The following is a 26,007-nucleotide window of genomic DNA, read 5'->3' on the forward strand; positions in this document are numbered from 1 at the left end:
ACTTTTCAGTTTTCCTGTTATAATAATTGAACAGGCGACACGTATGTGAATTAGTTTTCAAAGTTGCGCTTTGCGTTTCTGTTCTTTCAATGGAAACTTGTTTCTTTGCCGTACAGTTCGATATAACACTTTTCAGTTTTCCTTTATTCCTAATTGAGCGAGCGACACTATTTTGATTTAATTTTTAAAGTGGTGCTTTGCTTTTCTGTTCTTTCTTTCGAAAATTGTTCCTGTGCTGTACAGTGCGTTATATCACTTTTCAGTTTTCCTGTATTCCTAATTGAGCGAGCGACACACATGTGATTCGGTTTAAAGGTAGTGCTTTCCTTTTCTGTTCTTTCGTTGGAAAATTGTTCCTGTGCTGTACAGTGTGATATTTCACTTTTCAGTTTTCCTGTATTCTTAAATGCGCGAGTGAAACACATGTGATTTAGTTTTTAAAGTGGTGCTTTACTTTTCTGTTCTTTCGTTCGAAACTTGTTCCTGTGCTGTACAGTGCGTTATATCACTTTTCAGTTTTTCTGTTATAATAATTGAACAGGCGACACGTATGTGAATTAGTTAACAAAGTAGTGCTTTGCTTTTCTGTTCTTTCATTGGAAACTATTCCTGTGCTGTACAGTTCGATATAACACTTTTCAGTTTTCCTGTATTCCTAATTGAGCGAGCGACACACAGGTAATTTAGTTTTTAAAGTAGTGCTTTGCTTTTCTGTTCTTTCGTTCGAAACTTGTTCCTGTGCTGTACAGTGCGTTATATCACTTTTCAGTTTTTCTGTATTCCTAATTGAGCGAGCGACACACATGTGATTCGGTTTAAAGTTAGTGCTTTGCTTTTCTGTTCTTTCCTTGGAAACTTGTTCCTGTGCTGTACAGTGTGATATATCACTTTTCAGTTTTCCTGTATTACTAATTGAGCGAGTGAAACATATGTGATTTAGTTTACACAGTAGTGCTTTTTATGTTTACGTTCTTTCATTGGAAACTTGTTCCTGTTAGGATCAAGTTAGGGTTAGGTTAGGGTTAGGGTTAGGGTTAGGGTTAGGGTAGGGTTAGGGTTAGGGTTAGGGTTAGGGTTAGGATTAGGGTTAGGGTTAGGGTAGGGTTAGGGTTCGGGTTAGGGTTAGGGTTAGAGTTAGGGTTAGGGGGTTAGGGTTAGGGTTAGGGTTATATCACTTTTCAGTTTTCCTCTTATAATAATTGAACATGCGACACGTATGTGAATTAGTTTTCAAAGTTGTGCTTTGCGTTTCTCTTCTTTCAATGGAAACTTGTTTCTTTGCCGTACAGTTCGATATATCACTTTTCAGTTTTCCTGTACTCCTAATTGTGCGAGCGACACACATGTGATTCCATTTAAAAGTACTGCTTTGCTTTTCTGTTCTTTCGTTCGAAACTTGTCCCTGTGCTGTACAGTGTGATATATCACTTTTCAGTTTTCCTGTATTCCTAATTGAGCGAGCGATACACATGTGATTCCGTTTAAAGGTAGTGCTTTCCTTTTCTGTTCTTTCGTTGGAAAATTGTTCCTGTGCTGTACAGTGTGATATTTCACGTTTCAGTTTTCCTTTATTCCTAATTGAGCGAGCGACACACATGTGATTTAGTTTTTAAAGTGGGGCTTTACTTTTCTGTTCTTTCGTTCAAAACTTGTTTTTGTGCTGTACAGTGCGTTATATCGCTATTCAGTTTTCCTGTTATAATAATTGAACAGGCGACACGTATGAGAATTATTTAACAAAGTAGTGCTTTGCTTTTCTGTTCTTTCATTGGAAACTTGTTCCTGTGCTGTACAGTGCTTTATATCACTTTTCAGTTTTCCTGTTATAATAATTGAACAGGCGACACGTATGTGAATTAGTTTTCAAAGTTGTGCTTTGCGTTTCTGTTCTTTCATTGGAAACTATTCCTGTGCTGTACAGTGTGTTATATCACTTTTCAGTTTTCCTGTATTCCTAATTGAGCGAGCGACACACAGGTAATTTAGTTTTTAAAGTAGTGCTTTGCCTTTCTTTTCTTTCGTTCGAAACTTGTTCCTGTGCTGTACAGTGCGTTATATCACTTTTCAGTTTTTCTGTTTTCCTAATTGGCGAGCGACACACATGTGATTCGGTTTAAAGTTAGTGCTTTGCTTTTCTGTTCTTTCCTTGGAAACTTGTTCCTGTGCTGTACAGTGTGATATATCACTTTTCAGTTTTCCTGTATTCCTAATTGAGCGAGCGACACATATGTGATTTAGTTTACACAGTAGTGCTTTTTATGTTTACGTTCTTTCATTGGAAACTTGTTCCTGTTAGGATCAAGTTAGGGTTAGGTTTAGGGTTAGGGTTAGGGTAGGGTTAGGGTTAGGGTTAGGGTAGGGTTAGGGTTAGGGTTAGGGTTAGAGTTAGGGTTATGGGGTTAGGGTTAGGGTTATATCACTTTTCAGTTTTCCTGTTATAATAATTGAACAGGCGACACGTATGTGAATTAGTTTTCAAAGTTGTGCTTTGCGTTTCTCTTCTTTCAATGGAAACTTGTTTCTTTGCCGTACAGTTCGATATATCACTTTTCAGTTTTCCTGTACTCCTAATTGTGCGAGCGACACACATGTGATTCCATTTAAAAGTACTGCTTTGCTTTTCTGTTCTTTCGTTCGAAACTTGTTCCTGTGCTGTACAGTGCGTTATATCACTTTCCAGTTTTCCTGTTATAATAATTGAACAGGCGACACGTATGAGAATTAGTTAACAAAGTAGTGCTTTGCTTTTCTGTTCTTTCATTGGAAACTTGTTCCTGTGCTGTACAGTGCGTTATATCACTTTTCAGTTTTCCTGTTATAATAATTGAACAGGCGACACGTATGTGAATTAGTTTTCAAAGTTGTGCTTTGCCTTTCTGTTCTTTCAATGTAAACTAGTTTCTTTGCTGTGCAGTTCGATATATCACTTTTCAGTTTTCATGTATTCTAAATTGAGCGGGCGACACACATGTGATTCCGTTTAAAGGTAGTGCTTTGCTTTTCTGTTCTTTCATTGGAAACTTGTTCCTGTGCTGTACAGTGTGATATATCACTTTTCAGTTTTCCTGTATTCCTAATTGAGAGTGCGTCACACATGTGATTTAGTTTACACAGTAGTGCTTTTTACGTTTACGTTCTTTCATTGGAAACTTGTTCCTATTAGGAACAAGTTAGGGTTAGGGTTAGGGTTAGGGTTAGGTTTAGGGTTAGGGTTAGGGTTAGGGTAGGGTTAGGGTTAGGGTTAGGGTTAGGGTTTAGGGTTAGGGTTAGGGTTAGGGTTAGGGTTAGGGTTAGAGTTAAGGTTAGGCGGTTAGGGTTAGGGTTATATCACTTTTCAGTTTTCCTGTTATAATAATTGAACAGGCGACACGTATGTGAATTAGTTTTCAAAGTTGCGCTTTGCGTTTCTGTTCTTTCAATGGAAACTTGTTTCTTTGCCGTACAGTTCGATATAACACTTTTCAGTTTTCCTTTATTCCTAATTGAGCGAGCGACACTATTTTGATTTAATTTTTAAAGTGGTGCTTTGCTTTTCTGTTCTTTCTTTCGAAAATTGTTCCTTTGCTGTACAGTGCGTTATATCACTTTTCAGTTTTCCTGTATTCCTAATTGAGCGAGCGACACACATGTGATTCGGTTTAAAGGTAGTGCTTTCCTTTTCTGTTCTTTCGTTGGAAAATTGTTCCTGTGCTGTACAGTGTGATATTTCACTTTTCAGTTTTCCTGTATTCTTAAATGCGCGAGTGAAACACATGTGATTTAGTTTTTAAAGTGGTGCTTTACTTTTCTGTTCTTTCGTTCGAAACTTGTTCCTGTGCTGTACAGTGCGTTATATCACTTTTCAGTTTTTCTGTTTTCCTAATTGGCGAGCGACACACATGTGATTCGGTTTAAAGTTAGTGCTTTGCTTTTCTGTTCTTTCCTTGGAAACTTGTTCCTGTGCTGTACAGTGTGATATATCACTTTTCAGTTTTCCTGTATTCCTAATTGAGCGAGCGACACATATGTGATTTAGTTTACACAGTAGTGCTTTTTATGTTTACGTTCTTTCATTGGAAACTTGTTCCTGTTAGGATCAAGTTAGGGTTAGGTTTAGGGTTAGGGTTAGGGTAGGGTTAGGGTTAGGGTTAGGGTAGGGTTAGGGTTAGGGTTAGGGTTAGAGTTAGGGTTATGGGGTTAGGGTTAGGGTTATATCACTTTTCAGTTTTCCTGTTATAATAATTGAACAGGCGACACGTATGTGAATTAGTTTTCAAAGTTGTGCTTTGCGTTTCTCTTCTTTCAATGGAAACTTGTTTCTTTGCCGTACAGTTCGATATATCACTTTTCAGTTTTCCTGTACTCCTAATTGTGCGAGCGACACACATGTGATTCCATTTAAAAGTACTGCTTTGCTTTTCTGTTCTTTCGTTCGAAACTTGTTCCTGTGCTGTACAGTGCGTTATATCACTTTCCAGTTTTCCTGTTATAATAATTGAACAGGCGACACGTATGAGAATTAGTTAACAAAGTAGTGCTTTGCTTTTCTGTTCTTTCATTGGAAACTTGTTCCTGTGCTGTACAGTGCGTTATATCACTTTTCAGTTTTCCTGTTATAATAATTGAACAGGCGACACGTATGTGAATTAGTTTTCAAAGTTGTGCTTTGCCTTTCTGTTCTTTCAATGTAAACTAGTTTCTTTGCTGTGCAGTTCGATATATCACTTTTCAGTTTTCATGTATTCTAAATTGAGCGGGCGACACACATGTGATTCCGTTTAAAGGTAGTGCTTTGCTTTTCTGTTCTTTCATTGGAAACTTGTTCCTGTGCTGTACAGTGTGATATATCACTTTTCAGTTTTCCTGTATTCCTAATTGAGAGTGCGTCACACATGTGATTTAGTTTACACAGTAGTGCTTTTTACGTTTACGTTCTTTCATTGGAAACTTGTTCCTATTAGGAACAAGTTAGGGTTAGGGTTAGGGTTAGGGTTAGGTTTAGGGTTAGGGTTAGGGTTAGGGTAGGGTTAGGGTTAGGGTTAGGGTTAGGGTTTAGGGTTAGGGTTAGGGTTAGGGTTAGGGTTAGGGTTAGAGTTAAGGTTAGGCGGTTAGGGTTAGGGTTATATCACTTTTCAGTTTTCCTGTTATAATAATTGAACAGGCGACACGTATGTGAATTAGTTTTCAAAGTTGCGCTTTGCGTTTCTGTTCTTTCAATGGAAACTTGTTTCTTTGCCATACAGTTCGATATAACACTTTTCAGTTTTCCTTTATTCCTAATTGAGCGAGCGACACTATTTTGATTTAATTTTTAAAGTGGTGCTTTGCTTTTCTGTTCTTTCTTTCGAAAATTGTTCCTTTGCTGTACAGTGCGTTATATCACTTTTCAGTTTTCCTGTATTCCTAATTGAGCGAGCGACACACATGTGATTCGGTTTAAAGGTAGTGCTTTCCTTTTCTGTTCTTTCGTTGGAAAATTGTTCCTGTGCTGTACAGTGTGATATTTCACTTTTCAGTTTTCCTGTATTCTTAAATGCGCGAGTGAAACACATGTGATTTAGTTTTTAAAGTGGTGCTTTACTTTTCTGTTCTTTCGTTCGAAACTTGTTCCTGTGCTGTACAGTGCGTTATATCACTTTTCAGTTTTTCTGTTTTCCTAATTGGCGAGCGACACACATGTGATTCGGTTTAAAGTTAGTGCTTTGCTTTTCTGTTCTTTCCTTGGAAACTTGTTCCTGTGCTGTACAGTGTGATATATCACTTTTCAGTTTTCCTGTATTCCTAATTGAGCGAGCGACACATATGTGATTTAGTTTACACAGTAGTGCTTTTTATGTTTACGTTCTTTCATTGGAAACTTGTTCCTGTTAGGATCAAGTTAGGGTTAGGTTTAGGGTTAGGGTTAGGGTAGGGTTAGGGTTAGGGTTAGGGTAGGGTTAGGGTTAGGGTTAGGGTTAGAGTTAGGGTTATGGGGTTAGGGTTAGGGTTATATCACTTTTCAGTTTTCCTGTTATAATAATTGAACAGGCGACACGTATGTGAATTAGTTTTCAAAGTTGTGCTTTGCGTTTCTCTTCTTTCAATGGAAACTTGTTTCTTTGCCGTACAGTTCGATATATCACTTTTCAGTTTTCCTGTACTCCTAATTGTGCGAGCGACACACATGTGATTCCATTTAAAAGTACTGCTTTGCTTTTCTGTTCTTTCGTTCGAAACTTGTTCCTGTGCTGTACAGTGCGTTATATCACTTTCCAGTTTTCCTGTTATAATAATTGAACAGGCGACACGTATGAGAATTAGTTAACAAAGTAGTGCTTTGCTTTTCTGTTCTTTCATTGGAAACTTGTTCCTGTGCTGTACAGTGCGTTATATCACTTTTCAGTTTTCCTGTTATAATAATTGAACAGGCGACACGTATGTGAATTAGTTTTCAAAGTTGTGCTTTGCCTTTCTGTTCTTTCAATGTAAACTAGTTTCTTTGCTGTGCAGTTCGATATATCACTTTTCAGTTTTCATGTATTCTAAATTGAGCGGGCGACACACATGTGATTCCGTTTAAAGGTAGTGCTTTGCTTTTCTGTTCTTTCATTGGAAACTTGTTCCTGTGCTGTACAGTGTGATATATCACTTTTCAGTTTTCCTGTATTCCTAATTGAGAGTGCGTCACACATGTGATTTAGTTTACACAGTAGTGCTTTTTACGTTTACGTTCTTTCATTGGAAACTTGTTCCTATTAGGAACAAGTTAGGGTTAGGGTTAGGGTTAGGGTTAGGTTTAGGGTTAGGGTTAGGGTTAGGGTAGGGTTAGGGTTAGGGTTAGGGTTAGGGTTTAGGGTTAGGGTTAGGGTTAGGGTTAGGGTTAGGGTTAGAGTTAAGGTTAGGCGGTTAGGGTTAGGGTTATATCACTTTTCAGTTTTCCTGTTATAATAATTGAACAGGCGACACGTATGTGAATTAGTTTTCAAAGTTGCGCTTTGCGTTTCTGTTCTTTCAATGGAAACTTGTTTCTTTGCCGTACAGTTCGATATAACACTTTTCAGTTTTCCTTTATTCCTAATTGAGCGAGCGACACTATTTTGATTTAATTTTTAAAGTGGTGCTTTGCTTTTCTGTTCTTTCTTTCGAAAATTGTTCCTTTGCTGTACAGTGCGTTATATCACTTTTCAGTTTTCCTGTATTCCTAATTGAGCGAGCGACACACATGTGATTCGGTTTAAAGGTAGTGCTTTCCTTTTCTGTTCTTTCGTTGGAAAATTGTTCCTGTGCTGTACAGTGTGATATTTCACTTTTCAGTTTTCCTGTATTCTTAAATGCGCGAGTGAAACACATGTGATTTAGTTTTTAAAGTGGTGCTTTACTTTTCTGTTCTTTCGTTCGAAACTTGTTCCTGTGCTGTACAGTGCGTTATATCACTTTTCAGTTTTTCTGTTATAATAATTGAACAGGCGACACGTATGTGAATTAGTTAACAAAGTAGTGCTTTGCTTTTCTGTTCTTTCATTGGAAACTATTCCTGTGCTGTACAGTTCGATATAACACTTTTCAGTTTTCCTGTATTCCTAATTGAGCGAGCGACACACAGGTAATTTAGTTTTTAAAGTAGTGCTTTGCTTTTCTGTTCTTTCGTTTGAAACTTGTTCCTGTGCTGTACAGTGTGTTATATCACTTTTCAGTTATCCTGTATTCGTAATTGAGCGAGCGACACACATGTGATTCGGTTTAAAGTTAGTGCTTTGCTTTTCTGTTCTTTCCTTGGAAACTTGTTCCTGTGCTGTACAGTGTGATATATCACTTTTCAGTTTTCCTGTATTCCTAATTGAGAGTGCGTCACACATGTGTTAGTTTACACAGTAGTGCTTTTTACGTTTACGTTCTTTCATTGGAAACTTGTTCCTATTAGGAACAAGTTAGGGTTAGGGTTAGGGTTAGGATTAGGGTAGGGTTAGGGTTAGGGTTAGGGTTAGGGTTAGGGTTTAGGGTTAGGGTTAGGGTTAGAGTTAAGGTTAGGCGGTTAGGGTTAGGGTTATATCACTTTTCAGTTTTCCTGTTATAATAATTGAACAGTTGTGCTTTGCGTTTCTGTTCTTTCAATGGAAACTTGTTTCTTTGCCGTACAGTTCGATATATCACTTTTCAGTTTTCCTGTATTCCTAATTGAGCGAGCGACACTCATTTGATTTAGTTTTTAAAGTGGTGCTTTTCTTTTCTGTTCTTTCTTTCGAAAATTGTTCCTGTGCTGTACAGTGCGTTATATCACTTTTCAGTTTTCTTGTATTCCTAATTGAGCGAGCGACACACATGTGATTCGGTTTAAAGGTAGTGCTTTCCTTTTCTGTTCTTTCGTTGGAAAATTGTTCCTGTGCTGTACAATGTGATATTTCACTTTTCAGTTTTCCTGTATTCTTTTTTTTTTATTTTTTACATATTTATTATTATCATTTATTACAATTTATTCAATTTTTATCCTGGCTGTGGGCCATGCCTCATCTCCTCCCAATCCCACCCTCCTTTTCTCTTCTCCCCCGTGCCCCTCCCCTAGTCCACTAATAGGGGAGGTTCTCCTCCCCTTCTATTTGACCCTAGCCTATCAGGTCTCACCAGGACTGGCTGCATTATCTTCCTCTGTGGCCTGGCAAGGCTGCACCCCCAGAGGAGGTGATTAGAGAGTCGGGCCACTGAGTTCATGCCAGAGAAAGCCCCTGCTCTCCTTACTAGAGACCCCACTTGTAGACTGAGTCTACAGGCCACATCTGAGCTGGGCTTTTAGGTCCTCTCCATGCATTGTCCTTGGTTGGGGTATCATTTTCTTCAGGGACCCCAGGGCTCAGTTTTTATGGCTCTGTTGGTCTCCTCTTGCTGAAGGGCAGCAAAGCCATCTCTTTGCATACTGTCTATACATGCTTTCACCATCAGACAGATGAACGAGGTTGCTGGATGAAGACTAATAAACCTAAAATGTTTATCTGGCCCTTTACAGGAGAAATTGGTCTTCTTCCAGTTTGTGTAATTCAGCCTCAAACTCCCCATTTGTTCAGGATAGTCTCACAAGGCCTTAAAGATGGAGCTGGTTTCCGCCTTCCACCTTCCTGATGGTGAGTGCTCTCTGTCACGAAGAACTCCACATTTGGCTAAGGCTGAGGATCTGGCTTGCTTCCATGTATGTGGACCTATCTGCATTGCCCCCGTGGCACGCCTGGGTTGGCTACCCAGAGGCTATTTAAGCTGTGGGCTGGCTTTCCCCGGGGTCCGAGGATTGTTCAATCTTCCTGAATAAACTGCATTGAAAAAAAAAAAAAAGATTTAAGGAAAGAGTAACACGGATTTAACTGACAAAGGATCCATTACAGGAGAGTGCAAAGGGAGGCTCCAAGGTGGACAGCAAAGGGTGACACTGTACAGGAAGCTGAGCCAAAGGCCAAAGGGGTCCTGACAATGGCTCAACAGATAAACCTAATAACCTGGGCTCGATCACGTGAGGCCCACATGGTGGAAGGAGAGCACCAACTCCTACAAGTTGTCCTCTGACTTCCACACATACCCTGTGGCATGAGTTCTTGTACATACACACACACACCACACACACAAATAAGTAAATAAATAATTGTAAAACATAGTTTGCATGCTTTTCAAACTAAAAGGGCAGAAACCAAGTCAGATTGTTCCAAAAGAGATTGCCTCAAGACAGGAAGTCAAGAGAATGCCAGCTGTCTCTGAAGGCTTGTGAGACTATCCTGTATTCTTAATTGCGCGAGCGACACACATGTGATTTAGTTTTTAAAGTGGTGCTTTACTTTTCTGTTCTTTCGTTCGAAACTTGTTCCTGTGCTGTACAGTGCGTTATATCACTTTTCAGTTTTTCTGTTATAATAATTGAACAGGCGACACGTATGTGAATTAGTTAAAAAAGTAGTGCTTTGCTTTTCTGTTCGTTCATTGGAAACTATTCCTGTGCTGTACAGTGTGTTATATCACTTTTCAGTTTTCCTGTATTCCTAATTGAGCGAGCAACACACAGGTAATTTAGTTTTTAAAGTAGTGCTTTGCTTTTCTGTTCTTTCGTTCGAAACTTGTTCCTGTGCTGTACAGTGCGTTATATCACTTTTCAGTTTTTCTGTATTCCTAATTGAGCGAGCGACACACATGTGATTTAGTTTACACAGTAGTGCTTTTTATGTTTACGTTCTTTCATTGGAAAGTTGTTCCTGTTAGGATCAAGTTAGGGTTAGGGTTAGGGTTAGGGTTAGGGTAGGGTTAGGGTTAGGGTTAGGGTTAGGGTTAGGATTAGGGTTAGGGTTAGGGTAGGGTTAGGGTTAGGGTTAGGGTTAGAGTTTGGGTTAGGGGGTTAGGGTTAGGGTTAGGGTTATATCACTTTTCAGTTTTCCTGTTATAATAATTGAACAGGCGACACGTATGTGAATTAGTTTTCAAAGTTGTGCTTTGCGTTTCTCTTCTTTCAATGGAAACTTGTTTCTTTGCCGTACAGTTCGATATATCACTTTTCAGTTTTCCTGTACTCCTAATTGTGCGAGCGACACACATGTGATTCCATTTAAAAGTACTGCTTTGCTTTTCTGTTCTTTCGTTCGAAACTTGTTCCTGTGCTGTACAGTGCGTTATATCACTTTCCAGTTTTCCTGTTATAATAATTGAACAGGCGACACGTATGAGAATTAGTTAACAAAGTAGTGCTTTGCTTTTCTGTTCTTTCATTGGAAACTTGTTCCTGTGCTGTACAGTGCGTTATATCACTTTTCAGTTTTCCTGTTATAATAATTGAACAGGCGACACGTATGTGAATTAGTTTTCAAAGTTGTGCTTTGCCTTTCTGTTCTTTCAATGTAAACTAGTTTCTTTGCTGTGCAGTTCGATATATCACTTTTCAGTTTTCATGTATTCTAAATTGAGCGAGCGACACACATGTGATTCCGTTTAAAGGTAGTGCTTTGCTTTTCTGTTCTTTCATTGGAAACTTGTTCCTGTGCTGTACAGTGTGATATATCACTTTTAAGTTTTCCTGTATTCCTAATTGAGCGAGCGACACACATGTGATTTAGTTTACACAGTAGTGCTTTTTACGTTTATGTTTTTTCATTGGAAACTTGTTCCTATTAGGAACAAGTTAGGGTTAGGGTTGGGGTTAGGGTTAGGGTTAGGGTTTAGGGTTAGGGTTAGTGTTAGGGTTAGGGTTAGAATTAAGGTTAGACGGTTAGGGTTAGGGTTATATCACTTTTCAGTTTTCCTGTTTTAATAATTGAACAGGCGACACGTATTTGAATTAGTTTTCAAAGTTGTGCTTTGCGTATCTGTTCTTTCAAGGGAAACTTGTTTCTTTGCCATACAGTTCGATATATCACTTTTCAGTTTTCCTGTATTCCTAATTGAGCGAGCGACACTCATTTGATTTAGTTTTTAAAGTGGTGCTTTGTTTTTCTGTTCTTTCTTTCGAAAATTGTTCCTGTGCTGTACAGTGCGTTATATCACTTTTCAGTTTTCCTGTTATAATAATTGAACAGGCGTCACGTATGTGAATTAGTTTTCAAAGTTGTGCTTTGCGTTTCTGTTCTTTCAATGGAAACTAGTTTCTTTGCTGTGCAGTTCGATATATCACTTTTCAGTTTTCATGTATTCTAAATTGAGCGGGCGACACACATGTGATTCCGTTTAAAGGTAGTGCTTTGCTTTTCTGTTCTTTCATTGGAAACTTGTTCCTGTGCTGTACAGTGTGATATATCACTTTTCAGTTTTCCTGTATTCCTAATTGAGAGTGCATCACACATGTGTTAGTTTACACAGTAGTGCTTTTTACGTTTACGTTCTTTCATTGGAAACTTGTTCCTATTAGGAACAAGTTAGGGTTAGGGTTAGGGTTAGGGTTAGGGTTAGGGTTAGGGTTAGGGTTAGGGTAGGGTTAGGGTTAGGGTTAGGGTTAGGGTTTAGGGTTAGGGTTAGTGTTAGGGTTAGGTTTAGAGTTAAGGTTAGGCGGTTAGGGTTAGGGTTATATCACTTTTCAGTTTTCCTGTTATAATAATTGAACAGGCGACACGTATGTGTATTAGTTTTCAAAGTTGTGCTTTGCGTTTCTGTTCTTTCAATGGAAACTTGTTTCTTTGCCGTACAGTTCGATATATCACTTTTCAGTTTTCCTGTATTCCTAATTGAGCGAGCGACACTATTTTGATTTAGTTTTTAAAGTGGTGCTTTGCTTTTCTGTTCTTTCTTTCGAAAATTGTTCCTGTGCTGTACAGTGCGTTATATCACTTTTCAGTTTTCCTGTATTCCTAATTGAGCGAGCGACACACATGTGATTCGGTTTAAAGGTAGTGCTTTCCTTTTCTGTTATTTTGTTGGAAAATTGTTCCGGTGCTGTACAGTGTGATATTTCACTTTTCAGTTTTCCTGTATTCTTAAATGCGCGAGCGAAACACATGTGATTTAGTTTTTAAAGTGGTGCTTTACTTTTCTGTTCTTTCGTTCGAAACTTGTTCCTGTGCTGTACAGTGCGTTATATCACTTTTCAGTTTTTCTGTTATAATAATTGAACAGGCGACACGTATGTGAATTAGTTAACAAAGTAGTGCTTTGCTTTTCTGTTCATTCATTGGAAACTATTCCTGTGCTGTACAGTGTGTTATATCACTTTTCAGTTTTCCTGTATTCCTAATTGAGCGAGCGACACACAGGTAATTTAGTTTTTAAAGTAGTGCTTTGCTTTTCTGTTCTTTCGTTCGAAACTTGTTCCTGTGCTGTACACTGCGTTATATCACTTTTCAGTTTTTCTGTATTCCTAATTGAGTGAGCGACACACATGTGATTCGGTTTAAAGTTAGTGCTTTGCTTTTCTGTTCTTTCCTTGGAAACTTGTTCCTGTGCTGTACAGTGTGATATATCACTTTTCAGTTTTCCTGTATTCCTAATTGAGCGAGCGACACATATGTGATTTAGTTTACACAGTAGTGCTTTTTATGTTTAGGTTCTTTCATTGGAAACTTGTTCCTGTTAGGATCAAGTTAGGGTTAGGTTTAGGGTTAGGGTTAGGGTAGGGTTAGGGTTAGGGTTAGGGTTAGGGTTAGGATTAGGGTTAGGGTAGGGTTAGGGTTAGGGTTAGGGTTAGAGTTAGGGTTAGGGGGTTAGGGTTAGGGTTAGGGTTATATCACTTTTCAGTTTTCCTGTTATAATAATTGAACAGGCGACACGTATGTGAATTAGTTTTCAAAGTTGTGCTTTGCGTTTCTCTTCTTTCAATGGAAACTTGTTTCTTTGAAGTACAGTTCGATATATCACTTTTCAGTTTTCCTGTACTCCTAATTGTGCGAGCGACACACATGTGATTCCATTTAAAAGTACTGCTTTGCTTTTCTGTTCTTTCGTTCGAAACTTGTTCCTGTGCTGTACAGTGCGTTATATCACTTTCCAGTTTTCCTGTTATAATAATTGAACAGGCGACACGTATGAGAATTAGTTAACAAAGTAGTGCTTTGCTTTTCTGTTCTTTCATTGGAAACTTGTTCCTGTGCTGTACAGTGCGTTATATCACTTTTCAGTTTTCCTGTTATAATAATTGAACAGGCGACACGTATGTGAATTAGTTTTCAAAGTTGTGCTTTGCCTTTCTGTTCTTTCAATGTAAACTAGTTTCTTTGCTGTGCAGTTCGATATATCACTTTTCAGTTTTCATGTATTCTAAATTGAGCGGGCGACACACATTTGATTCCGTTTAAAGGTAGTGCTTTGCTTTTCTGTTCTTTCATTGGAAACTTGTTCCTGTGCTGTACAGTGTGATATATCACTTTTCAGTTTTCCTGTATTCCTAATTGAGAGTGCGTCACACATGTGATTTAGTTTACACAGTAGTGCTTTTTACGTTTACGTTCTTTCATTGGAAACTTGTTCCTATTAGGAACAAGTTAGGGTTAGGGTTAGGGTTAGGGTTAGGGTTAGGGTTAGGGTTAGGGTAGGGTTAGGGTTAGGGTTAGGGTTAGGGTTTAGGGTTAGGGTTAGTGTTAGGGTTAGGGTTAGAGTTAAGGTTAGGCGGTTAGGGTTAGGGTTATATCACTTTTCAGTTTTCCTGTTATAATAATTGAACAGGCGACACGTATATGAATTAGTTTTCAAAGTTGTGCTTTGCGTTTCTGTTCTTTCAATGGAAACTAGTTTCTTTGCTGTGCAGTTCGATATATCACTTTTCAGTTTTCCTGTATTCCTAATTGAGCGAGCAACACACATGTGATTCCGTTTAAAGGTAGTGCTTTCCTTTTCTGTTCTTTCGTTGGAAAATTGTTCCTGTGCTGTACAGTGTGATATTTCACTTTTCAGGTTTCCTGTATTCCTAATTGAGCGAGCGACACACATGTGATTTCGTTTTTAAAGTGGTGCTTTACTTTTCTGTTCTTTCGTTCGAAACTTCTTCCTGTGCTGTACAGTGCGTTATATCACTTTTCAGTTTTCCTGTTATAAGAATTGAACAGGCGACACGTATGTGAATTATTTAACAAAGTAGTGCTTTGCTTTTCTGTTCTTTCATTGGAAAATTGTTCCTGTGCTGTACAGTGTGTTATATCACTTTTCAGTTATCCTGTATTCGTAATTGAGCGAGCGACACACATGTGATTCGGTTTAAAGTTAGTGCTTTGCTTTTCTGTTCTTTCCTTGGAAACTTGTTCCTGTGCTGTACAGTGTGATATATCACTTTTCAGTTTTCCTGTATTCCTAATTGAGCGAGCGACACACATGTGATTTAGTTTACACAGTAGTGCTTTTTACGTTTACGTTCTTTCATTGGAAACTTGTTCCTATTAGGAACAAGTTAGGGTTAGGGTTAGGGTTAGGGTTAGGGTTAGGGTTAGGGTTAGGGTAGGGTTAGGGTTAGGGTTAGGGTTAGGGTTAGGGTTAGGGTTAGGGTTAGGGTTTAGGGTTAGGGTTAGTGTTAGGGTTAGGGTTAGAGTTAAGGTTAGGCGGTTAGGGTTAGGGTTATATCACTTTTCAGTTTTCCTGTTATAATAATTGAACAGGCGACACGTATGTGAATTAGTTTTCAAAGTTGTGCTTTGCGTTTCTCTTCTTTCTATGGAAACTTGTTTCTTTGCCGTACAGTTCGATATATCACTTTTCAGTTTTCCTGTACTCCTAATTGTGCGAGCGACACACATGTGATTCCATTTAAAAGTACTGCTTTGCTTTTCTGTTCTTTCATTCGAAACTTGTTCCTTTGCTGTACAGTGCGTTATATCACTTTTCAGTTTTCCTGTTATAATAATTGAACAGGCGTCACGTATGTGAATTAGTTTTCAAAGTTGTGCTTTGCGTTTCTGTTCTTTCAATGGAAACTAGTTTCTTTGCTGTGCAGTTCGATATATCACTTTTCAGTTTTCATGTATTCTAAATTGAGCGGGCGACACACATGTGATTCCGTTTAAAGGTAGTGCTTTGCTTTTCTGTTCTTTCATTGGAAACTTGTTCCTGTGCTGTACAGTGTGATATATCACTTTTCAGTTTTCCTGTATTCCTAATTGAGAGTGCGTCACACATGTGTTAGTTTACACAGTAGTGCTTTTTACGTTTACGTTCTTTCATTGGAAACTTGTTCCTATTAGGAACAAGTTAGGGTTAGGGTTAGGGTTAGGGTTAGGGTTAGGGTTAGGGTAGGGTTAGGGTTAGGGTTAGGGTTAGGGTTAGGATTAGGGTTAGGGTTAGGGTAGGGTTAGGGTTAGGGTTAGGGTTAGAGTTTGGGTTAGGGGGTTAGGGTTAGGGTTAGGGTTATATCACTTTTCAGTTTTCCTGTTATAATAATTGAACAGGCGACACGTATGTGAATTAGTTTTCAAAGTTGTGCTTTGCGTTTCTCTTCTTTCAATGGAAACTTGTTTCTTTGCCGTACAGTTCGATATATCACTTTTCAGTTTTCCTGTACTCCTAATTGTGCGAGCGACACACATGTGATTCCATTTAAAAGTACTGCTTTGCTTTTCTGTTCTTTCGTTCGAAACTTGTTCCTGTGCTGTACAGTGCGTTATATCACTTTCCAGTTTTCCTGTTATAATAATTGAACAGGCGACACGTATGAGAATTAGTTAACAAAGTAGTGCTTTGCTTTTCTGTTCTTTCATTGGAAACTTGTTCCTGTGCTGTACAGTGCGTTATATCACTTTTCAGTTTTCCTGTTATAATAATTGAACAGGCGACACGTATGTGAATTAGTTTTCAAAGTTGTGCTTTGCCTTTCTGTTCTTTCAATGTAAACTAGTTTCTTTGCTGTGCAGTTCAATATATCACTTTTCAGTTTTCATGTATTCTAAATTGAGCGAGCGACACACATGTGATTCCGTTTAAAGGTAGTGCTTTGCTTTTCTGTTCTTTCATTGGAAACTTGTTCCTGTGCTGTACAGTGTGATATATCACTTTTAAGTTTTCCTGTATTCCTAATTGAGCGAGCGACACACATGTGATTTAGTTTACACAGTAGTGCTTTTTACGTTTATGTTCTTTCATTGGAAACTTGTTCCTATTAGGAACAAGTTAGGGTTAGGGTTGGGGTTAGGGTTAGGGTTAGGGTTTAGGGTTAGGGTTAGTGTTAGGGTTAGGGTTAGAATTAAGGTTAGACGGTTAGGGTTAGGGTTATATCACTTTTCAGTTTTCCTGTTTTAATAATTGAACAGGCGACACGTATTTGAATTAGTTTTCAAAGTTGTGCTTTGCGTATCTGTTCTTTCAAGGGAAACTTGTTTCTTTGCCGTACAGTTCGATATATCACTTTTCAGTTTTCCTGTATTCCTAATTGAGCGAGCGACACTCATTTGATTTAGTTTTTAAAGTGGTGCTTTGTTTTTCTGTTCTTTCTTTCGAAAATTGTTCCTGTGCTGTACAGTGCGTTATATCACTTTTCAGTTTTCCTGTTATAATAATTGAACAGGCGTCACGTATGTGAATTAGTTTTCAAAGTTGTGCTTTGCGTTTCTGTTCTTTCAATGGAAACTAGTTTCTTTGCTGTGCAGTTCGATATATCACTTTTCAGTTTTCATGTATTCTAAATTGAGCGGGCGACACACATGTGATTCCGTTTAAAGGTAGTGCTTTGCTTTTCTGTTCTTTCATTGGAAACTTGTTCCTGTGCTGTACAGTGTGATATATCACTTTTCAGTTTTCCTGTATTCCTAATTGAGAGTGCATCACACATGTGTTAGTTTACACAGTAGTGCTTTTTACGTTTACGTTCTTTCATTGGAAACTTGTTCCTATTAGGAACAAGTTAGGGTTAGGGTTAGGGTTAGGGTTAGGGTTAGGGTTAGGGTTAGGGTAGGGTTAGGGTTAGGGTTAGGGTTAGGGTTTAGGGTTAGGGTTAGTGTTAGGGTTAGGTTTAGAGTTAAGGTTAGGCGGTTAGGGTTAGGGTTATATCACTTTTCAGTTTTCCTGTTATAATAATTGAACAGGCGACACGTATGTGTATTAGTTTTCAAAGTTGTGCTTTGCGTTTCTGTTCTTTCAATGGAAACTTGTTTCTTTGCCGTACAGTTCGATATATCACTTTTCAGTTTTCCTGTATTCCTAATTGAGCGAGCGACACTATTTTGATTTAGTTTTTAAAGTGGTGCTTTGCTTTTCTGTTCTTTCTTTCGAAAATTGTTCCTGTGCTGTACAGTGCGTTATATCACTTTTCAGTTTTCCTGTATTCCTAATTGAGCGAGCGACACACATGTGATTCGGTTTAAAGGTAGTGCTTTCCTTTTCTGTTATTTTGTTGGAAAATTGTTCCGGTGCTGTACAGTGTGATATTTCACTTTTCAGTTTTCCTGTATTCTTAAATGCGCGAGCGAAACACATGTGATTTAGTTTTTAAAGTGGTGCTTTACTTTTCTGTTCTTTCGTTCGAAACTTGTTCCTGTGCTGTACAGTGCGTTATATCACTTTTCAGTTTTTCTGTTATAATAATTGAACAGGCGACACGTATGTGAATTAGTTAACAAAGTAGTGCTTTGCTTTTCTGTTCATTCATTGGAAACTATTCCTGTGCTGTACAGTGTGTTATATCACTTTTCAGTTTTCCTGTATTCCTAATTGAGCGAGCGACACACAGGTAATTTAGTTTTTAAAGTAGTGCTTTGCTTTTCTGTTCTTTCGTTCGAAACTTGTTCCTGTGCTGTACACTGCGTTATATCACTTTTCAGTTTTTCTGTATTCCTAATTGAGTGAGCGACACACATGTGATTCGGTTTAAAGTTAGTGCTTTGCTTTTCTGTTCTTTCCTTGGAAACTTGTTCCTGTGCTGTACAGTGTGATATATCACTTTTCAGTTTTCCTGTATTCCTAATTGAGCGAGCGACACATATGTGATTTAGTTTACACAGTAGTGCTTTTTATGTTTAGGTTCTTTCATTGGAAACTTGTTCCTGTTAGGATCAAGTTAGGGTTAGGTTTAGGGTTAGGGTTAGGGTAGGGTTAGGGTTAGGGTTAGGGTTAGGGTTAGGATTAGGGTTAGGGTAGGGTTAGGGTTAGGGTTAGGGTTAGAGTTAGGGTTAGGGGGTTAGGGTTAGGGTTAGGGTTATATCACTTTTCAGTTTTCCTGTTATAATAATTGAACAGGCGACACGTATGTGAATTAGTTTTCAAAGTTGTGCTTTGCGTTTCTCTTCTTTCAATGGAAACTTGTTTCTTTGAAGTACAGTTCGATATATCACTTTTCAGTTTTCCTGTACTCCTAATTGTGCGAGCGACACACATGTGATTCCATTTAAAAGTACTGCTTTGCTTTTCTGTTCTTTCGTTCGAAACTTGTTCCTGTGCTGTACAGTGCGTTATATCACTTTCCAGTTTTCCTGTTATAATAATTGAACAGGCGACACGTATGAGAATTAGTTAACAAAGTAGTGCTTTGCTTTTCTGTTCTTTCATTGGAAACTTGTTCCTGTGCTGTACAGTGCGTTATATCACTTTTCAGTTTTCCTGTTATAATAATTGAACAGGCGACACGTATGTGAATTAGTTTTCAAAGTTGTGCTTTGCCTTTCTGTTCTTTCAATGTAAACTAGTTTCTTTGCTGTGCAGTTCGATATATCACTTTTCAGTTTTCATGTATTCTAAATTGAGCGGGCGACACACATTTGATTCCGTTTAAAGGTAGTGCTTTGCTTTTCTGTTCTTTCATTGGAAACTTGTTCCTGTGCTGTACAGTGTGATATATCACTTTTCAGTTTTCCTGTATTCCTAATTGAGAGTGCGTCACACATGTGATTTAGTTTACACAGTAGTGCTTTTTACGTTTACGTTCTTTCATTGGAAACTTGTTCCTATTAGGAACAAGTTAGGGTTAGGGTTAGGGTTAGGGTTAGGGTTAGGGTTAGGGTAGGGTTAGGGTTAGGGTTAGGGTTAGGGTTTAGGGTTAGGGTTAGTGTTAGGGTTAGGGTTAGAGTTAAGGTTAGGCGGTTAGGGTTAGGGTTATATGACTTTTCAGTTTTCCTGTTATAATAATTGAACAGGCGACACGTATATGAATTAGTTTTCAAAGTTGTGCTTTGCGTTTCTTTTCTTTCAATGGAAACTAGTTTCTTTGCTGTGCAGTTCGATATATCACTTTTCAGTTTTCCTGTATTCCTAATTGAGCGAGCAACACACATGTGATTCCGTTTAAAGGTAGTGCTTTCCTTTTCTGTTCTTTCGTTGGAAAATTGTTCCTGTGCTGTACAGTGTGATATTTCACTTTTCAGGTTTCCTGTATTCCTAATTGAGCGAGCGACACACATGTGATTTCGTTTTTAAAGTGGTGCTTTACTTTTCTGTTCTTTCGTTCGAAACTTCTTCCTGTGCTGTACAGTGCGTTATATCACTTTTCAGTTTTCCTGTTATAAGAATTGAACAGGCGACACGTATGTGAATTATTTAACAAAGTAGTGCTTTGCTTTTCTGTTCTTTCATTGGAAACTTGTTCCTGTGCTGTACAGTGTGTTATATCACTTTTCAGTTATCCTGTATTCGTAATTGAGCGAGCGACACACATGTGATTCGGTTTAAAGTTAGTGCTTTGCTTTTCTGTTCTTTCCTTGGAAACTTGTTCCTGTGCTGTACAGTGTGATATATCACTTTTCAGTTTTCCTGTATTCCTAATTGAGCGAGCGACACACATGTGATTTAGTTTACACAGTAGTGCTTTTTACGTTTACGTTCTTTCATTGGAAACTTGTTCCTATTAGGAACAAGTTAGGGTTAGGGTTAGGGTTAGGGTTAGGGTTAGGGTTAGGGTTAGGGTAGGGTTAGGGTTAGGGTTAGGGTTAGGGTTAGGGTTAGGGTTAGGGTTAGGGTTTAGGGTTAGGGTTAGTGTTAGGGTTAGGGTTAGAGTTAAGGTTAGGCGGTTAGGGTTAGGGTTATATCACTTTTCAGTTTTCCTGTTATAATAATTGAACAGGCGACACGTATGTGAATTAGTTTTCAAAGTTGTGCTTTGCGTTTCTCTTCTTTCTATGGAAACTTGTTTCTTTGCCGTACAGTTCGATATATCACTTTTCAGTTTTCCTGTACTCCTAATTGTGCGAGCGACACACATGTGATTCCATTTAAAAGTACTGCTTTGCTTTTCTGTTCTTTCATTCGAAACTTGTTCCTTTGCTGTACAGTGCGTTATATCACTTTTCAGTTTTCCTGTTATAATAATTGAACAGGCGTCACGTATGTGAATTAGTTTTCAAAGTTGTGCTTTGCGTTTCTGTTCTTTCAATGGAAACTAGTTTCTTTGCTGTGCAGTTCGATATATCACTTTTCAGTTTTCATGTATTCTAAATTGAGCGGGCGACACACATGTGATTCCGTTTAAAGGTAGTGCTTTGCTTTTCTGTTCTTTCATTGGAAACTTGTTCCTGTGCTGTACAGTGTGATATATCACTTTTCAGTTTTCCTGTATTCCTAATTGAGAGTGCGTCACACATGTGTTAGTTTACACAGTAGTGCTTTTTACGTTTACGTTCTTTCATTGGAAACTTGTTCCTATTAGGAACAAGTTAGGGTTAGGGTTAGGGTTAGGGTTAGGGTTAGGGTTAGGGTTAGGGTAGGGTTAGGGTTAGGGTTAGGGTTAGGGTTAGGGTTTAGGGTTAGGGTTAGTGTTAGGGTTAGGGTTAGAGTTAAGGTTAGGCGGTTAGGGTTAGGGTTATATCACTTTTCAGTTTTCCTGTTATAATAATTGAACAGGCGACACGTATGTGAATTAGTTTTCAAAGTTGTGCTTTGCGTTTCTCTTCTTTCAATGGAAACTTGTTTCTTTGCCGTACAGTTCGATATATCACTTTTCAGTTTTCCTGTACTCCTAATTGTGCGAGCGACACACATGTGATTCCATTTAAAAGTACTGCTTTGCTTTTCTGTTCTTTCGTTCGAAACTTGTTCCTGTGCTGTACAGTGCGTTATATCACTTTCCAGTTTTCCTGTTATAATAATTGTACAGGCGACACGTATGAGAATTAGTTAACAAAGTAGTGCTTTGCTTTTCTGTTCTTTCATTGGAAACTTGTTCCTGTGCTGTACAGTGTGATATATCACTTTTCAGTTTTCCTGTTATAATAATTGAACAGGCGACACGTATGTGAATTAGTTTTCAAAGTTGTGCTTTGCCTTTCTGTTCTTTCAATGTAAACTAGTTTCTTTGCTGTGCAGTTCGATATATCACTTTTCAGTTTTCATGTATTCTAAATAGAGCGAGCGACACACATGTGATTCCGTTTAAAGGTAGTGCTTTGCTTTTCTGTTCTTTCATTGGAAACTTGTTCCTGTGCTGTACAGTGTGATATATCACTTTTCAGTTTTCCTGTATTCCTAATTGAGAGTGCGTCACACATGTGATTTAGTTTACACAGTAGTGCTTTTTACGTTTACGTTCTTTCATTGGAAACTTGTTCCTATTAGGAACAAGTTAGGGTTAGGGTTGGGGTTAGGGTTGGGGTTAGGGTTTAGGGTTAGGGTTAGTGTTAGGGTTAGGGTTAGAGTTAAGGTTAGACGGTTAGGGTTAGGGTTATATCACTTTTCAGTTTTCCTGTTTTAATAATTGAACAGGCGACACGTATTTGAATTAGTTTTCAAAGTTGTGCTTTGCGTTTCTGTTCTTTCAAGGGAAACCTGTTTCTTTGCCGTACAGTTCGATATATCACTTTTCAGTTTTCCTGTATTCCTAATTGAGCGAGCGACACTCATTTGATTTAGTTTTTAAAGTGGTGCTTTGTTTTTCTGTTCTTTCTTTCGAAAATTGTTCCTGTGCTGTACAGTGCGTTATAACACTTTTCAGTTTTCCTGTTATAATAATTGAACAGGCGTCACGTATGTGAATTAGTTTTCAAAGTTGTGCTTTGCGTTTCTGTTCTTTCAATGGAAACTAGTTTCTTTGCTGTGCAGTTCGATATATCACTTTTCAGTTTTCATGTATTCTAAATTGAGCGGGCAACACACATGTGATTCCGTTTAAAGGTAGTGCTTTGCTTTTCTGTTCTTTCATTGGAAACTTGTTCCTGTGCTGTACAGTGTGATATATCACTTTTCAGTTTTCCTGTATTCCTAATTGAGAGTGCGTCACACATGTGTTAGTTTACACAGTAGTGCTTTTTACGTTTACGTTCTTTCATTGGAAACTTGTTCCTATTAGGAACAAGTTAGGGTTAGGGTTAGGGTTAGGGTTACGGTTAGGGTTAGGGTTAGGGTAGGGTTAGGGTTAGGGTTAGGGTTAGGGTTTAGGGTTAGGGTTAGTGTTAGGGTTAGGTTTAGAGTTAAGGTTAGGCGGTTAGGGTTAGGGTTATATCACTTTTCAGTTTTCCTGTTATAATAATTGAACAGGCGACACGTATGTGAATTAGTTTTCAAAGTTGTGCTTTGCGTTTCTGTTCTTTCAATGGAAACTTGTTTCTTTGCCGTACAGTTCGATATATCACTTTTCAGTTTTCCTTTATTCCTAATTGAGCGAGCGACACTATTTTGATTTAGTTTTTAAAGTGGTGCTTTGCTTTTCTGTTCTTTCTTTCGAAAATTGTTCCTGTGCTGTACAGTGCGTTATATCACTTTTCAGTTTTCCTGTATTCCTAATTGAGCGAGCGACACACATGTGATTCGGTTTAAAGGTAGTGCTTTCCTTTTCTGTTATTTCGTTGGAAAATTGTTCCTGTGCTGTACAGTGTGATATTTCACTTTTCAGTTTTCCTGTATTCTTAAATGCGCGAGCGAAACACATGTGATTTAGGTTTTAAAGTGGTGCTTTACTTTTCTGTTCTTTCGTTCGAAACTTGTTCCTGTGCTGTACAGTGCGTTATATCACTTTTCAGTTTTTCTGTTATAATAATTGAACAGGCGACACGTATGTGAATTAGTTAACAAAGTAGTGCTTTGCTTTTCTGTTCATTCATTGGAAACTATTCCTGTGCTGTACAGTGTGTTATATCACTTTTCAGTTTTCCTGTATTCCTAATTGAGCGAGCGACACACAGGTAATTTAGTTTTTAAAGTAGTGCTTTGCTTTTCTGTTCTTTCGTTCGAAACTTGTTCCTGTGCTGTACAGTGCGTTATATCACTTTTCAGTTTTTCTGTATTCCTAATTGAGCGAGCGACACACATGTGATTCGGTTTAAAGTTAGTGCTTTGCTTTTCTGTTCTTTCCTTGGAAACTTGTTCCTGTGCTGTACAGTGTGATATATCACTTTTCAGTTTTCCTGTATTCCTAATTCAGCGAGCGACACATATGTGATTTAGTTTACACAGTAGTGCTTTTTATGTTTACGTTCTTTCATTGGAAACTTGTTCCTGTTAGGATCAAGTTAGGGTTAGGTTTAGGGTTAGGGTTAGGGTAGGGTTAGGTTTAGGGTTAGGGTTAGGGTTAGGATTAGGGTTAGGGTAGGGTTAGGGTTAGGGTTATGGTTAGAGTTAGGGTTAGGGGGTTAGGGTTAGGGTTAGGGTTATATCACTTTTCAGTTTTCCTGTTATAATAATTGAACAGGCGACACGTATGTGAATTAGTTTTCAAAGTTGTGCTTTGCGTTTCTCTTCTTTCAATGGAAACTTGTTTCTTTGCCGTACAATTCGATATATCACTTTTCAGTTTTCCTGTACTCAGGGTTAGGGTTAGGGTTAGGGTTAGGGTTAGGGTAGGGTTAGGGTTAGGGTTAGGGTTAGAGTTAGGGTTATGGGGTTAGGGTTAGGGTTATATCACTTTTCAGTTTTCCTGTTATAATAATTGAACAGGCGACACGTATGTGAATTAGTTTTCAAAGTTGTGCTTTGCGTTTCTCTTCTTTCAATGGAAACTTGTTTCTTTGCCATACAGTTCGATATATCACTTTTCAGTTTTCCTGTACTCCTAATTGTGCGAGCGACACACATGTGATTCCATTTAAAAGTACTGCTTTGCTTTTCTGTTCTTTCGTTCGAAACTTGTTCCTGTGCTGTACAGTGCGTTATATCACTTTCCAGTTTTCCTGTTATAATAATTGAACAGGCGACACGTATGAGAATTAGTTAACAAAGTAGTGCTTTGCTTTTCTGTTCTTTCATTGGAAACTTGTTCCTGTGCTGTACAGTGCGTTATATCACTTTTCAGTTTTCCTGTTATAATAATTGAACAGGCGACACGTATGTGAATTAGTTTTCAAAGTTGTGCTTTGCCTTTCTGTTCTTTCAATGTAAACTAGTTTCTTTGCTGTGCAGTTCGATATATCACTTTTCAGTTTTCATGTATTCTAAATTGAGCGGGCGACACACATGTGATTCCGTTTAAAGGTAGTGCTTTGCTTTTCTGTTCTTTCATTGGAAACTTGTTCCTGTGCTGTACAGTGTGATATATCACTTTTCAGTTTTCCTGTATTCCTAATTGAGAGTGCGTCACACATGTGATTTAGTTTACACAGTAGTGCTTTTTACGTTTACGTTCTTTCATTGGAAACTTGTTCCTATTAGGAACAAGTTAGGGTTAGGGTTAGGGTTAGGGTTAGGTTTAGGGTTAGGGTTAGGGTTAGGGTAGGGTTAGGGTTAGGGTTAGGGTTAGGGTTTAGGGTTAGGGTTAGGGTTAGGGTTAGGGTTAGAGTTAAGGTTAGGCGGTTAGGGTTAGGGTTATATCACTTTTCAGTTTTCCTGTTATAATAATTGAACAGGCGACACGTATGTGAATTAGTTTTCAAAGTTGCGCTTTGCGTTTCTGTTCTTTCAATGGAAACTTGTTTCTTTGCCGTACAGTTCGATATAACACTTTTCAGTTTTCCTTTATTCCTAATTGAGCGAGCGACACTATTTTGATTTAATTTTTAAAGTGGTGCTTTGCTTTTCTGTTCTTTCTTTCGAAAATTGTTCCTGTGCTGTACAGTGCGTTATATCACTTTTCAGTTTTCCTGTATTCCTAATTGAGCGAGCGACACACATGTGATTCGGTTTAAAGGTAGTGCTTTCCTTTTCTGTTCTTTCGTTGGAAAATTGTTCCTGTGCTGTACAGTGTGATATTTCACTTTTCAGTTTTCCTGTATTCTTAAATGCGCGAGTGAAACACATGTGATTTAGTTTTTAAAGTGGTGCTTTACTTTTCTGTTCTTTCGTTCGAAACTTGTTCCTGTGCTGTACAGTGCGTTATATCACTTTTCAGTTTTTCTGTTATAATAATTGAACAGGCGACACGTATGTGAATTAGTTAACAAAGTAGTGCTTTGCTTTTCTGTTCTTTCATTGGAAACTATTCCTGTGCTGTACAGTTCGATATAACACTTTTCAGTTTTCCTGTATTCCTAATTGAGCGAGCGACACACAGGTAATTTAGTTTTTAAAGTAGTGCTTTGCTTTTCTGTTCTTTCGTTCGAAACTTGTTCCTGTGCTGTACAGTGCGTTATATCACTTTTCAGTTTTTCTGTATTCCTAATTGAGCGAGCGACACACATGTGATTCGGTTTAAAGTTAGTGCTTTGCTTTTCTGTTCTTTCCTTGGAAACTTGTTCCTGTGCTGTACAGTGTGATATATCACTTTTCAGTTTTCCTGTATTCCTAATTGAGCGAGTGAAACATATGTGATTTAGTTTACACAGTAGTGCTTTTTATGTTTAC

Source organism: Meriones unguiculatus, chromosome 14, assembly GCF_030254825.1.
Source record: "Meriones unguiculatus strain TT.TT164.6M chromosome 14, Bangor_MerUng_6.1, whole genome shotgun sequence".
In the NCBI taxonomy this organism is placed as follows: Eukaryota; Metazoa; Chordata; class Mammalia; order Rodentia; family Muridae; genus Meriones; species Meriones unguiculatus.